The 14272-nt window shown below is 41.4% G+C and overlaps 1 long non-coding RNA gene across 2 annotated transcripts; it reads left to right on the top strand.

The window, feature by feature from the left end:
* Nucleotides 1–117: 117 nt before the first annotated feature.
* On the top strand, nucleotides 118–13718 carry LOC147599200 (uncharacterized). 2 transcript variants are annotated; one of them, XR_015259852.1, is made up of 4 exons: nucleotides 118–322; nucleotides 1200–1325; nucleotides 1605–2564; nucleotides 13490–13718. It is a non-coding gene; the product is annotated as an uncharacterized LOC147599200 (long non-coding RNA). The 2 variants fall into 2 exon arrangements; XR_015259851.1 differs by having other exon boundaries at nucleotides 1195–1325.
* The last annotated feature ends 554 nt before the right edge of the window (nucleotides 13719–14272 follow it).

Raw genomic sequence — 14272 nt, 5'->3', positions numbered from 1 at the left:
ACGCCAGGCCGGAGCCAATGGGGCGGGCAAGGGGAGGTGGAAGCCAATGGGGGAGCGGCGAAACCGGCCAGGGGGACAGCCCGACGGGGAGCGGAGGATCATTCCGTGCTGGTGGCTGATGGGGAAGGAGCGGCGGCGGCTCCTCCGCGGTGGGGATGGGGGTGCGCTTTGCCTTCTCCCGCCCCCACCGTCCACCCCCACCCCGCCTGCCGGATCCTTAGGGGAGGCGCTGAGGCGTGGGGCGGGGAACGGCGGCGGTGGCGGCGGCGGTAGAGCCGGAGCCGCCCGGGCGTAGGGGCGAGCAGCTAGGAGGGAGGGAAAGGTGCGGAGCGCGGCGGCGGAGCGCGAGGAATGGCGCGCGGGGGGGCGGGAGGCGGGAAGCAGGCGGCGGCGGGCGGGGAGGGAGGGGCGGGCGCCGCGCTGATCTCCCGTGAGGGGAAAGGCGAGGCCGCTCCGGCTCGGCCGGGCCCTGCCCGCCCTGAGCCATGTCCGCCGCGGCGGGAAGAGCGCGTAAGGGGTAGGTAGGGGCCGGTTGGTCAGCGCGGGCTGTTACCGTCGGGATCCCCCCGCTTCGGGTGAGGGGGCTCTGGGCAGAGAGAGGGAGGGCGCGCAGGCGTTTGTTGGGCCGTAAAATCCCGGGTGGGTCGATTCCCTCTCTGGGAAGCTTGTAGGTGCTCCGAATGTGTCGGCAGAAGCCTTGCAGCCCCTCGGAAGCCCGCTCTTGCTGTTACTCACCTCCGGTTGTTGGGTGAGGCGGTGGGGCAGGGCCCGCGGTGCCAACGGGAGGTATATTCCCTGCCTTTTGCCAGCCAGACTTCTGAAACGCGGTGCCAAATATGCCCTGGCAGGGCTTGCTGTCTGCGTCAGGTGTTGGATCCACTAGCATTCGGGCCCTGGCGAAACCCCACGCTTGTCTCTGTGGACTTGTGACTGGTTTTATCATCAAACATAGTGCACCGTTTCATTGGGCTGAGGTAATAGGTAAAACGTGCTTCATTCGCTTGCTGAGATTCCAGCTTGTCCCTTCCTGCAGTCACTGGAGTTTGGGTGGACTTGCTAACCTTGCCTTTACCTCAGGTGGTTGAAAATGACTGGGCTGTAAAAATACCGAAGCGTTCTGGGAAATGTTTGATATTCAGTATCAACGAAAAGATGAGAGTTGCTGGAAAACTGTCTTGTCAAAATATTTTGCAGTGCAGGATGGAGATACTTCTTTTACCTGCCTCGTCTGTGGATAAACTGTAATGAATGCAGTTGACAACTAAGCACAAGTTCTGTTGAGAGTACGTGAGCTGGGAGAAAGGTCGAGCTGGCTCCAGCTTAAGGTAAAAAGTGTAACTTACGGCACAGGACCACTAGTATTCTGCAACAGGTTCCTATTTTTGTGATGGTTTAGGGCATTGTTACGATTTAGCTGTTAGAGCCCATTGGATTTCAGTTTTATCTGCAGCATGGGCGAGTCATTTTATTTCTTGTTCTGTGAACTGATTGCAACGTAATAGAAGTTACTGCAGTAGTTTTAGAATATAAACTTAACAAAGCGTTTAGGACTTCTGGATTAGGGTGAATTTTATTTTAGCTCTGTTCTAAATTCTCCTTTACAGGTGTGAACAAAGGTGGCCCCTGAGCTGAGGCTTCACAAAGGAAGGTTTGGTCTGGAATTTGTTTTCATGGCACAGGTGAAGACCTTTGGAAAGGAACTTTTTATCATGGAAACAAAGTGCCTATAAGTATTAATAAAACCCACGTCATGTTTTTTAAAAAAAAAGTTTCTGAGAATCCAGAGAGACTTCTTATTTTTCTTTTGCTTTCTCAGAAGTGAGAATGTGTTGTGTGTTCTAATTTGTATAGAAGTTGTATAAAATGCCCCCCTCCAGACTATTGGAGAAAACTTATTCAAAGTTCAAAACCAAAATTAAATGTTTACAACTGTTGTTTTCCCCTCTGCCCTGTTCTTGTTTATTGCAAGGGTTTGAGACATCTTGAGAACTGTTTGGAGAACTAAAATGAATGCAAGTGTTCCACAGGCCAAGTATTTAAGTGTCCTGTCACAACGGTAAATAAATATTAAATAACGTCTTTGCAGAGTGCAGCTTTTCTTAAACAAATGGCAACAACAACAAAAAAAATCTGGTCACTGGACTGACTAAGACCTTTGGGATATGAAATAGAAGTAAGTTTGCTTTAAAAATGGATATGAATATGCCATTTAAATTAAGGATCTGGTTTTGTTCTCTTTGTAGTAGAGGAAGAAACTGTTACATTTTGATGAAGCAATACTAAGTCTTAGCTGGGGAATTTTTACGGTGTATTTCTATGAATAAAGCTGTCAGCTGTCTGTTATGGATGTCATTGATTAGAGCTACTACATACTTGACAGTGCACGGACCCTGTCTTGTTGGAGCCCTTAACGGAGTGGAACGGCAAAAGTGGTCTGAGCCTTACGATTCTGGGAGGGTGCTCTGTAGGATCCCTGGTCAGTCTCCAGCTGGAAGATCAAAATACTCTCTGTTCTTATCTGTATGTTCTGGTTTTTAAAGCTCAAGTACAAAGAAGTTGATATTGTGAGTAATCGCTGTAATTGCTACAGTTAATGTCTGATTTTTTTTTTTTTATGTGGTTCATATATTTGTCCAATTTCTTAATTGCTCAAAGTAATCTGGTGTTAACTATATGAAAAGGAAATCCTAAATGTAGGTTTGCATGTTGAAGCTGATCATATGTGAGAAGCCTGGACCAAAACCTAAAATACTGAAAACACTCGCTGTAGAAATTTTTTAGTTATTGCTGAGCCCGAGTTAGGTTTTAATGCACTTCTAATGAAAGATAATAAGAATCTTTCAGCTATTTTCTGACCTAGCCTTAAAAACTATTGAATGTAACTGCAGTTTGACCAATTAGGTGATTTCATCCACAGTTCTGTTTTTTTTATGAATGATTCTCTGTGTTTGTTTTCTTTCCTTTCTTTATTTTTATTTTTATTTTTTTTAGCATTAATACTGCAGCATTACATTAACACAAGTTTCCTATGAAGGGCTCCTATACATTAAGCAGAAACATCATGTGTGAAGTCCCACTGTGTTGTATGTCTGTAAAATTGCTGGGTAGCTGAGCATTTGCTGCAAAGAGCTGCTGGCTGTTTTTTGTGGCTTACAATACTCCTTTGTAGATCTGCTGGTATCTTGTTTGTCCCTGCTGCAGCTAGACAATGCATTCCTTCATGTTTTGTGTAAAATCTTCCTCAGTCATTTCTGTGTATGTGGATATGATAACTGGAAAGAGAAAATTCTGTTCTTAAGTTGGCCCTTTACCCTCCCTTAACTTCCTGCCCCCTAGCATAGTTAGGGTGTTGGTCATTAAGGGCAGTTTAGAACAGTATTGATTCCTGATACCCAGGAATTCTGGGGTAAAGGGATAAAAAAGAGCATTGGGAAGCTATATAAATTTTCTGACAATGCACATTTACCCTTTGAGACCCTTAAAATCAATAGGGGAGTACTGTAGGCAGAATGGAAAAAGAAAGAAGAACTTGAGACGCTGGATGAACAAGCTCTGGGGCTTACTACCATTTAAGAGGCTTGGACGTTGGTGCTGTGCCTTCTGTCTGTTGTTCGGTTGCTTAAATCTCTCCCAGTGGTCGTTAGCAAGGTGTAAACTGGTGAGTCTAAACCCGGAAGGGTTCTTGTCTGCTATTATTTGCTCATTTTTTTTAAATGTAATCAGCCCTTTGAGGGAGTGGGGCAAGTGCAAAACAATACGGTTTTCAGTGCTTGCTTCTGAGACCGGTGTAGAATTGCTCTGGCTTGTGAGTGATTCCCATTGGCTTCTGCATTAATTGCTTGTAAATACTCCACATTTGTGTCACAATATTCTATTTTGGAGCAGTGTGTCAGGTAGGAGATTAATACTCAACTGGGAAGCTCAGATAAGAAATAAAGAGAGGTTGTTAAGACAGCTGCTTCCCATTGCTTTTAAGTTAGCAAACTAGGAAAGAAGAGGTGGATACTTGGTATGTCTCAAAACTGGCTTTTTTTTTTCCCCAGAGTTGAGTGTAGGATGGTATTTCCCTCTATTTGCACAATATCATGCATACCAGTGCAGCCTAGAAATTAATAATTAATGAAACAAGGGAAGAAATTAAGTTTCACACATTTTTGCTGGTCTGTGGGTATAGACTGATCAATATATACAGCCCTAAACCTTCCATAATTTGTACCTCATTAAAAAAAATATTGTAAATAGTTTTCTGCAAGCCTTTTTGCAGTATGCCGCTCCCCTCCCAGTTTCTATGTGTCAAATGTGTGTTTTTACTTCCTGCTGAAACTGGTTGTTTTAATTGATGTGCTTTTAGGACAGGGTTTAGATTATTTTTGGAGAGAGTGTTTGTTTTTTAACCAGGAGATGCACTGTGTGTTGTCTCCTTTGTGAAAAGGATGCTGAAGAGTACTCATTAAGTTTATCGTTCAGCATTCTTTAGATAACAGTCAATTCCTCATGTAAACTGACAAATTTATTTGTATTTTTTTTTCTGAAGCGTTAATTATTTTACTATAATGATAGGATGACGTTGTTACAAATAAGTGCTTTTTAATGGCTTTGATACTTCATTTTACTGTATAAGATTTAACAAATGAAAAATAATTGTTCAGTTAGTTCCAGTGGCTTATAATACATGCTGCTACTTTTCTAACTGAATATTCAGCCATTCTTACTGCTGTTGGTCTTGCTTTTACAAGCTGTTCTGTCTATGATCAGCCTCAGAACTTTTGTAAAACCTCATGAATTGGACATTGTGAGACAAAAAAAATGGATTAGCTTAATTACTAGGTAGACCTTCAGGATAATCTGAGGGGAAAAATAAGTATATAGCATGAAAGTTAAAAAATCCTAAATTGAAGAAACATCATAACTTTGAAGTCAAATGAGCAGACTGTGCAGCTTTCCTGAGTAGTTTGTAGAGAATCAAAATACAGTAACTTGTTAGACATGTGACGGGAGGGAGAGTGGGAAATCAGCATTTTTAATTTAATGTTATTTTATTTTATTTTTTAAGCCTGTCACAAATCTGTGAGCGAGTCAACGCAGGAGTAGGAAAAGAACTTTAGAGATTCTTGCAGAACTCCTGATAAAATTCCTCTTAAAAAGCTGATAGACTCAGCTGTGGTGTGGCAGAATAAAACACACAGAGGTAGGAAAGAAAAATGACAATTTTTAGTACAAAAGAGTTTTTAAGAAGGTTCCATACCAAAATTCAAAGCTAAAAAAATTTATTAATGTATTTTTGTAACTAAGGTGGAAAATACAGTGGTGGTGACAAAGTGAAACTGTGTAGAATTAAGTTTATTGAATAGAGTTTACGGGGCTGATTTAGCTGTTCCTGAAGGTGCTGAGACTTTTGGAGAACTCTAATTAAAATAGAAAATTTGGAGGTTATTGTCAAATTTGCATGTGTTGGGATAAATAGGTGTGGGTTTTTTGTTTGTGGGGTTTTTTTGTTTGTTTGTTTGGGGTTTTTTTTTGTTGGTTTTTTTTTTTCAATACAGCAATTTTGCTGAGTAACTTAAAGGAACAAGAACATGATGTCAGGTTTTTACAAGGCCTGCACGCCAGCAGTGTGAATGTAGTTGACAGTACTGCGGCCTTGTTGTTCCACTAGGACATTAAGAAAACTTTTGGGAGTATTTGATCACTTCTGCTCTTTTCAAGGGGGGAAAAAGGAAATGTACTTGTAGTTTTTATACTTCACAGAATGACTAGGTTTTAATTTAGCAGAAGGACTTCAGAAGAACGGAGTGCATTTCTTTTCTTCCACTCATAATAAGAAGCACCTGCTGTAGAAAGAGCGTATTGTATGAAACTTGCTGTAGTGGATGTGGGAGCTTTTAAGTCTGACAGTTTAAGTAGCGAAGGTGAAAGTGAGGACAGTTCTTGGGCAGGAGACAGCAAGAGGAATGTGATTCATGGGACATAGTTACTAGCGTAATTACCAGCGCAGCTGGCGCAGTAACTTCTGCCAGTACTAAAAAAACCTGTCATGTCCAGTGCTCTCTTGGTTGCCGTATCAGTGATAAAGATGGGAGCAGCAGAAGTGTAATACCTTGTTCCACTTCAGAGCAGTGTAGGTGGATGGAGCTGTTTCTGCTAGGTTTCAAACTGACACCAAAGCTTCACGGGATTTCCTAAAGCGTTTAGGCTGGGCCAAAATTTTGGAATTGGAGGTGGTCAGATTTTGGTTTGTGTTTTCTGTAAATAATAGTGGAAGGGCAGGGATTCAGAGGGACTGAATTACTCTGACAATGAGTAAAACCTGTTGAATTCGGGCAAGAAAAAAACCCAACCCTTAAATATACCTTCTATTTTTGCACTTCCATTACACAAGGTTTTATTTCAGTAATAAATACGTTTGTTTCAGTATTGTAATAAACAGGACTTTTCTACTTCTCTCTGTGACAATACTTTCTATTTGCTGTTCCTTAAACTGTAGGTTAGACTTCTCATTTATTAAGATTTGTTTCCAATTGTGTGGAACATAACATTTCAGCTTTTATCCGAAATGGAATTTGGAGTGAGGAGCTGTTGAAACATTTGGGGGGACGAGGAATAAGGAATGTTCTGCTAGAGCCAGGCTTCCTTTTAATACAAATTTCTGATGCAAATGAGAGAGTCTTTTACTGGGGTGTGGGAGACTTCTGAAATACTGGCCCAAAGACATTGTTTCCTCTCAAAACATGTAATCAAAACTCAATTTTCTAGCACTCAATAAGTGCAGTTTCCATTTAAAATAGTTAAAAGTGAATTGCCAAAGGTCCATGCATCAGTCTAGTGTCAAAGATGGGTCTGGAATTCAGGAACTCAAATATAGTCGGAGCAGTCTATTTAACTACCTAGCCCCAACATCTGAGTAGATCGTAAAATATAATCTCTGCAGTAGAAATAATTATTCTTAGCTTCCTCTCTAGCTGTTCTGAATACGTGCATACATACACGCAACCTTCCTAACTTCGTCCAGGCTTCCTTACCTTCTTAAAAGAATCGCCAGGCTTGCTCTTCTCAGCCCCTCGTCTGCCTACTGCTTCACTTTTGTCTTCTCCACCTCCTGCTTTTTAAGAACTTGCCTCTTACAGCTTGTTTGGCATTCTTGAGTAAAGGCTTTTGTGGCTTGATTCAGAGAAGAGGGAGAGAGGGAATTGGAAGTTCCAGTGTACAAAGTCAGCACAAGACTGTTGGTTATGTCATGAAAATGTTCTATAAGCATCCCTGATTGTTGCCCCTGCTGACCACTATGGTGTGATTTCTACAGACTTAAGTTCAGGCAAGGCATGAGTCCTACAGTAATCCTGTTACAGGACTGAATTCTGCTGTAGGGCAAGAAGAGACTCCCTGCACTCCTCCCAAGCGCCTCCTGACTGCGAACAGAGCAATAGTAAGTAATACTGTTTTGTAGCTTATGTGTCTGGCACGTACATGTATGCACTGGGGCTCAGCCTTAATAAAGTGACCTTTTTAATGGCAGTCATATTGCAGATTTTCTTCGCCACAGGTGGCTGTCAGTTTATGGAGTGAGAATCACACGGCGTTTTTGAAAATGCCATTAAATTTAAGATTCTCTACAAAATTTATTTTTGCCCAAAGGTTGTGGTTATTTTTTTTTAACAATGAAAACCCCAAACCTGAAAATTGTAATTGAATCCTTTTTCTGTGCCATCTTTGAGCTTCTTTCCAATACGGAAAGCAAGCTAAAAACTGATTCTTTAAAAAAGAAAAAAAAAATCCTTTTAAAGCCAGTGAAACGAAAATAGTTCTAGTTCTAAAATGAAAACTGCAATTTCGGGTGGTGTCAAAGGAGATCAGCTCATCCCAGAGTGTTTTTCCTCAACAATTAAGTCTTCAGTCTCCAAAGTAGGTTAACAAATAGAGTTTAATAATTCTTTGGTTTCTCTGCTTTTCTTTGTGACTTGTTAATTTTTCTGCCTAATGTGAAAGTGTGCTTCATTGTACCTACATCACAATTTTGCCCAATTACATAAATCCATTGTTAAACTCCAAAGTCAGGTGGCAATGGGATATGAAACTCCTGGTTTAGCCAGCACTCTGAAAGAGGGTTTTGCAATTCTTGTAACGGTTCAAAAACTCACTGAGCCAGAGACAAAGCCAGCTGGTGGATTGATAACTGTGGAGAATCATAGACTCATCCGGAACTATGAATAATATCCACGAGATGTACAAACTAGGAGGGAGACTTGTGTCCTTTTTATAGATGGGTAAATTGAGTGATGTGTACGTTGTGTGGGGAACCTGGACAGATCAGCACTTACAGATCCTGACAGTAGTTACGCTTCCTGGTCACCCAGAAGGACTTGGTGCTCCTTGGACATGCAGGCTGGTTTGCAAGTGTGTAGTGTGTCTTCTACCACTTTTTTATGCCCAGTTGTGAAAATTAATGCAGCTACTTTTAAGACACAGGAAGAAAAGGAAAAGTTAAATTAAGAAATTGAAGACTTGACTTGTGCTGGAATACGTGGATGCTTTATTCAGAGACAGAATGAAGGGAGAAGGAAGAAAATTCCATAGCGCAGGAGTTATTATAAAAATCAAATTAATTTTAAAGATAAAGTAGATGGGCCTTTCTAGAAAGTAACAAAGCAGGATTCTTATGTGCCTGTGCCATTGATGCCTTTGAAGGGGAAGTGATGTACCGGAATAAGTATAATGAATTGGTGTGGAATGGGAGGTTGAGTGCACACGGGATGTGGTGGCCTGGCTCGTAGAGTTAATGGAATTGTTGCCATTGGCTTCATGAGCGCTTTGGTTTTGGCTCGTAAGCCACTTACAGTTCCACTTCTGTAGTGAGAATAAAGAATGGACATCAGCCGTGAGATCTAGCCTGGCATTTAATTAAAATTTAATTAAATAACCCTTTTTTCTGGAAATAATTGAGAATCCTAATCTTCTTGTGGCCACATTGTGGTGTTTTCCTTCCAGGTAGGTAGGGAGTTTCTGGGCAGCAAAAGCAGGAGTTGTACGAGTAGCCCGTGCGCTCTGTCCTGTAAGGCTGTAATTGGAGTACGTTTTGTGTCTGCTAATATGGTAGTAGCTATAGGGGTGAAGGAGGAGTTGTGTGAGTAACCTTCAGTTTTACTTCAGTAGTCTGCAGAGTGAGGGTCCCTACCTCCTTCCTCAAGGAAGGAGGACCCTAAAACACACAAAGTGCTTCCTGCACCAGCCCAGTAAATGGAGGCCTCTACCGAAAGATAAAACTCGGTCTGCTGCTCCAGTGAAATACATTACACGCTTGTTATTTTCTGGGTAACAGCCAAATAATTTGTTTTCCCTCCCCACACACGCTTCCATTTATAAAGGAAGTCTTCAGTCTTTTGAATGTCATACAAAACTGTTCAAACCCAGACTTGAGCAACTGAAATTCAATTAGTTCAATCAGAGCGATTCAATGGACACAGCTGAGCTCTGTGATCTGAACAAAAGATTTTGCTTTAATTGTGTAGGAATATAGAAATGATGATGTGATTGTCTCGTTCCCAGCCCTCCAGATAGATGCAATGCATTTTAAAGTTTACTGATATACGCCCCATTTTACTACTTGAGGTTTACGTGGTGCCTCAGCCTTTCATAAAATTGTGAGTGAAAACAGTCCCCTGGAAAACGAGGTAAGTGCCAGTGTTTTCTGTGGGCCGCCTGGGCCAGGGCCTCAGCATCCTGACGGTAAAGAATTTCTTCCTTGTATCTAATCTAGATCTACCCTCTCTCCGCTTAGAGCTATTACCCCTTATCCTATCACTACGTGCCCTTGTAAAACTCAAACATTGACCTGTAAGTATGGAACGCTGTCTAGTCCAGCTTCCCAGGGCAGGATCAGCTACACGTAACTTTCTTCCGAACAGATGTTTATCTGGGCTGCCCTTGGAGGTAAGTAACACTGAAATTTCTGCTCCTTGGCAATTTGCTCCAGTACCTTGCCATCCTTGCTAATCATAACGTCTAACCTGAATCTTCCTGGCTGCAGTGTAAGTCCATTTCTTCTCATATGGGCCATAAACAGGAGGGAAAAAAAAGGTATTTCCTTTTTATTTTTTTAAAAGCACTTTAAAGTACTTACAGACTTTGTGGTCTTCTTGTCAGACCAGCCTCCTCTGTTTCTTCAGCCCTTCCTTGCAGGTTGTTTGCTGAACATCTGATCATTCTTACTGACTTTCTGTGGATAACCTGTATTAGGTACACCTCTTTCTTTAAGGCACAACATTCCAAAGCTGGGTGCTGTACCCTAGCTGAGACCTGGCTTGTATTTGTCTTTGATCCTCATGAAGGAGGATCTGTGCTGCTGTCAAAATAAAGAACCGCTCTTGACTGATGTTCACATTGTAATTTTTCTGCAACCGTTGGATTCTTTACTTAGCTCATTCTTTCCATCCAGTATCCATGTGATTGAAGTGCCAGTAATAATAAGTAGCTGCAGATTTTTTCTTCAATAGAGTCTCAGTCTGGATGGTCAATATGTCAATGAAAAATTATTCGTAGAGGGAAGTGTGATCAGCATGAGGAAGTTGCATGGCCTTCAACGGGAAACAACTGGAGAAGATGCTGGGGCTATTCAGTAGTTTCTGGTGGATATAAGCCATCTAATTTTTTTGCCTCTATCCTTCTAGTCGCAGTATCTGTTAGATCAGCTAGCATTGCTTCTCTGATTTTTATCCTTTAGCTATGTAGAGGAAGGAATTCTATCCATGCTTCATTTTTGTGAACTGCCTGTATGCTTTATGAGATCTGTTACAAAGATAGCCTTAGCTGTTCTTTTCTGGACTTGTTCGTTGCTAACAAGAATAATTAGATTTTTACTCGGTTTTCTGATCTGTTTCGTCCTGGGTGTTGCTTAGAATGCAAGGGATCCAGGTTTCATTGCTGAACCTTGAACCTTAGAGACAACATACAGAGGCGTAAGTATATCTGAGGTGTTTTTGAAGAGTGAGGCTACAGACCAAGTAGCTGAACATCCATCCTTCCCGTCCACACAGTCCCAGAGTGCTGCAGGCGGTGAGCAGCAAACTGCCCATACTGGACCCAGCAAAATCTTGCAATGATTTTCAGGCTGAAAATATTGTCAGAGGGGACAGAAAAGATGGGTAGAAAAAGAGAGGAAAGATCTCTTGTTATTGATCACTATCCATAGGAGCAGTACTACTATTCCAGGCCTTGAGAAGTTTCAGAAATGACATGTTACTTTATTTTCTTTTAAATATGACAAAAACAAAACCTAGGACTACATGGTAGATATTAAATATTGAATATACCAAAAGGATTTGTCATCTGCTAAGCCTAAGAAGGCTTCACTTCAAAAAGAAAACAGACTATCTAGGCCCTATATGTTTGTTTTCTCTTCCTATGGATTGTGTATTCCCATTTCTCTTTAAGCTAAACTTATATTTGGGTAAATGGAAGTGCTTTACAGAAATGCTGCTGCAAAAATAGTGAGTGATCTAATCAAATGAGCTTCACGGGATATTCACAGTTCACCCTCTTGTGTGCTAGAGTTCAGCGTTGTACAAACAGGATCAGAAATTCTTTGCTTACCTAGCAGCAAATTGGCTGCTTAGTCAGATATGCAAAACACCCCGTCGAGCATACAATGCTGAAATAAAGTTTTGATAATTTAGCTTTCTTCTATAGTGTCATTTGTTGCGAGGTCAGACTTTTCAGATAATAGCCGTACAAAGTGCCTCAGCATTCTCTGTGTCTTCTGAATGAAGCTCAAAGCGCAGATCTACGCTGGAATGTGTGCTTGGAGATGAGCTCGGGAAATACTCGGGGGCTCTGAATGTTTTTACTGCTTATGTGCTGCGTTATTCTTTTTGAAAATTCCCAGCGCTTGCGATATGTTGTGTATATTTAAAAGCCCCATGAGGAGAGGAATAAAATACATTCTTCCTTCTTCCATATTTTATGAATAGCTGCTTTCTTGAAAATACAAAATGATATAACCTTGTTTATTTTCTTACATCTACTTCTGCTGTTTTTACAGCAATCTTAAAAATGTACTCTTTCTGTCGTTATTCCTTAAATATTTGCTTTCCTATCTCAGCCCTATGAGTGGAAAGCCATAGGAAATGGACGTTTGTGGTTTATTAATGTTTTAAGTCCTCGTGGTAGTTGAGAGTTCTAGAAATCACTGCAGTATGGGCAAAACAAGTAGAGCTGCATTTTCAAATATTGTTTTTGTGTGTGGAAATTATGTGGCCACCTTCTGTTTTTTTGGTTTTTTTTTTTTCTGAGGCAGTTCCACAGGTCAGTCAGGCATTTGAAACTCAAATTAATTTGTGTGAAAACAGATTAAAAAAAAAAAAATCAGTTGACAGTTATGGAGTGTCTTACTACAGGCATCAGAAAACACAGGAATGCCATCTGGCATGAATGAGAGTGTGTCCTTACGAAGAAATGTGAGGAAATAGGTACAGGATCAAATTCTGAAAGTGCAGAAGGGCTTGAAGGAGCATGGGTGGGTACGCACGGCTGGGAGCCAAATGTGTCTGCTCCTTCGCAATGGCCATCCATGCAAATCAAGCCTTTGTGGGTGCAGATGCGCTGTACTTGTTCTACTGGGCATATATCTAATTCACACACAAGTTCATGATGAGTGATTATACAAATGAGAAGTCAAATTAATTAATTAGCATGTCTGTGAACTTCTAAAACACTTTGATATACATAGTCATATATATTTGAAGGTGCATCTCTGCACGCAAGTTACTAAAGGTAAGTACCAGGAAAAGTATTCGTACAAGGACAATACGATGGTGTTTACTTTGTTTTTTATTCTGTGAGGTAAAATTTAGGAGTTCTGCTACATTAGTTACCAGCTAGGGGTGAGTACTGAAGTGAGTACTGGCTTCTTGTTCCTCTGAAATGAGGACAGTGGCTCGCTAACTTCTGCTGTTCACAGACACCAGCAAAATATCTTCCCCTTGATTTAATCTTCAGCTCATTCCAGCTTTCCTTCTGTAAATACTCACAATGTGCTGGATGCAAGGGAAATATGAGTGGATCTTAAAGCTAGGAGTAGGAAATTAATTTGAGCAAAGTGTGATACTACTTGAATGGGTTGGTTTGTTTTTGTTTTTTTTTCCTACAAAGGGCTGCTTCTATCACAAATTCACTTTATAATCATAGAGCAATGTTGTACTCTGCAGAAACAGCTCAACTCCACATAAAGTCCACAATAAAGGAGGGACAGGAGTGCAGAAGTACCTACAGAGAGCATATTTTGCCTTTTTGTTTTCTAAAGGGGTATGCTTTAGATTCCTGCCAAAAGGTTGTGTTGCTGAATCCTGTACATCAAGCTCGTTAAGTGGTTTAATTAAAAAGTGTAGGCACTCCCCTTAAGATTGATTAGATACACACATGTATTGTTCCCCCTGTCAAGAACCATCTGCTTTACTCAGTTCTGGCCACCTCTTCTTGTGACCTAATCCTGTTTTGACAGAATCCCCCTGCAGCTGACTGGAGGCCTGGCTGAGGGTGGGAACCCGCAGATTCACAGCCTGGTTGCAGTTGATCACATGCACAGAAAGCCATTGTTTTTGATCAACGGTTAAAGTGTTGAAATTGGGGAGAAAATGCTCTTGAGATCCTTAATGTTGCCATCCTCTGATTTCCTTGGCAATCCCTCTGTTCAGGTGAGTCAGGTCCTTAATATTTTATTGAGGGTTTTGATAGAGGCAAGTCCACCTCGTTGCAGTGATTTATTTTTTTTTATATATATATAATTTCACAGTTTCTTTTTTTGGCAATCCCTTGCAAGATGCCATTGTTTTCCAGGGCATCCTTCCTCTTGACAAATCAGTTCTCAGTGAGTTGTAGTTTACTGTCCAGCTTTAGTTCCTTTTAGTGGGGTAATCCTAAAGTCAGCCCTCTGTTGCTAGCCTGTACCTGTACCTTTTAGGGATTTCCATCCTCTGTGCAGAGTAGAAGACAACAGGATGAGGAAAAGCCCAGGTTTGCGTTTTGACAGGTACCATCATTGCAGCAGGAGACCAGTAACGGTTTGAGGATTTCCAGATTGTTTCAAGACAAGGACTGGAATCAGCTTTGCTGAGGGAAAGTGGAGCAGAGGGAGCAGGGTCCACGTACTTGGCATCACCGTGACCAAAACCGGACCGTGTCGCCTTCATATGCAGTAGGCTCATAAACAAGTGACGGCCAGTGAGCACAGTAATGTGTTGAGGATTCTGTGGAAACAGGCTTTGAATTAACCACATTCAGAGCC

The sequence above is a fragment of the Chlamydotis macqueenii genome, chromosome 12 (genome assembly GCF_036417535.1).
Source record: "Chlamydotis macqueenii isolate bChlMac1 chromosome 12, bChlMac1.mat, whole genome shotgun sequence".
Classification (NCBI taxonomy): Eukaryota; Metazoa; Chordata; class Aves; order Otidiformes; family Otididae; genus Chlamydotis; species Chlamydotis macqueenii.
The sequence above is the reverse complement of the archived record's forward strand: the minus strand, read 5'-3'. Positions and strand labels throughout refer to the sequence as shown.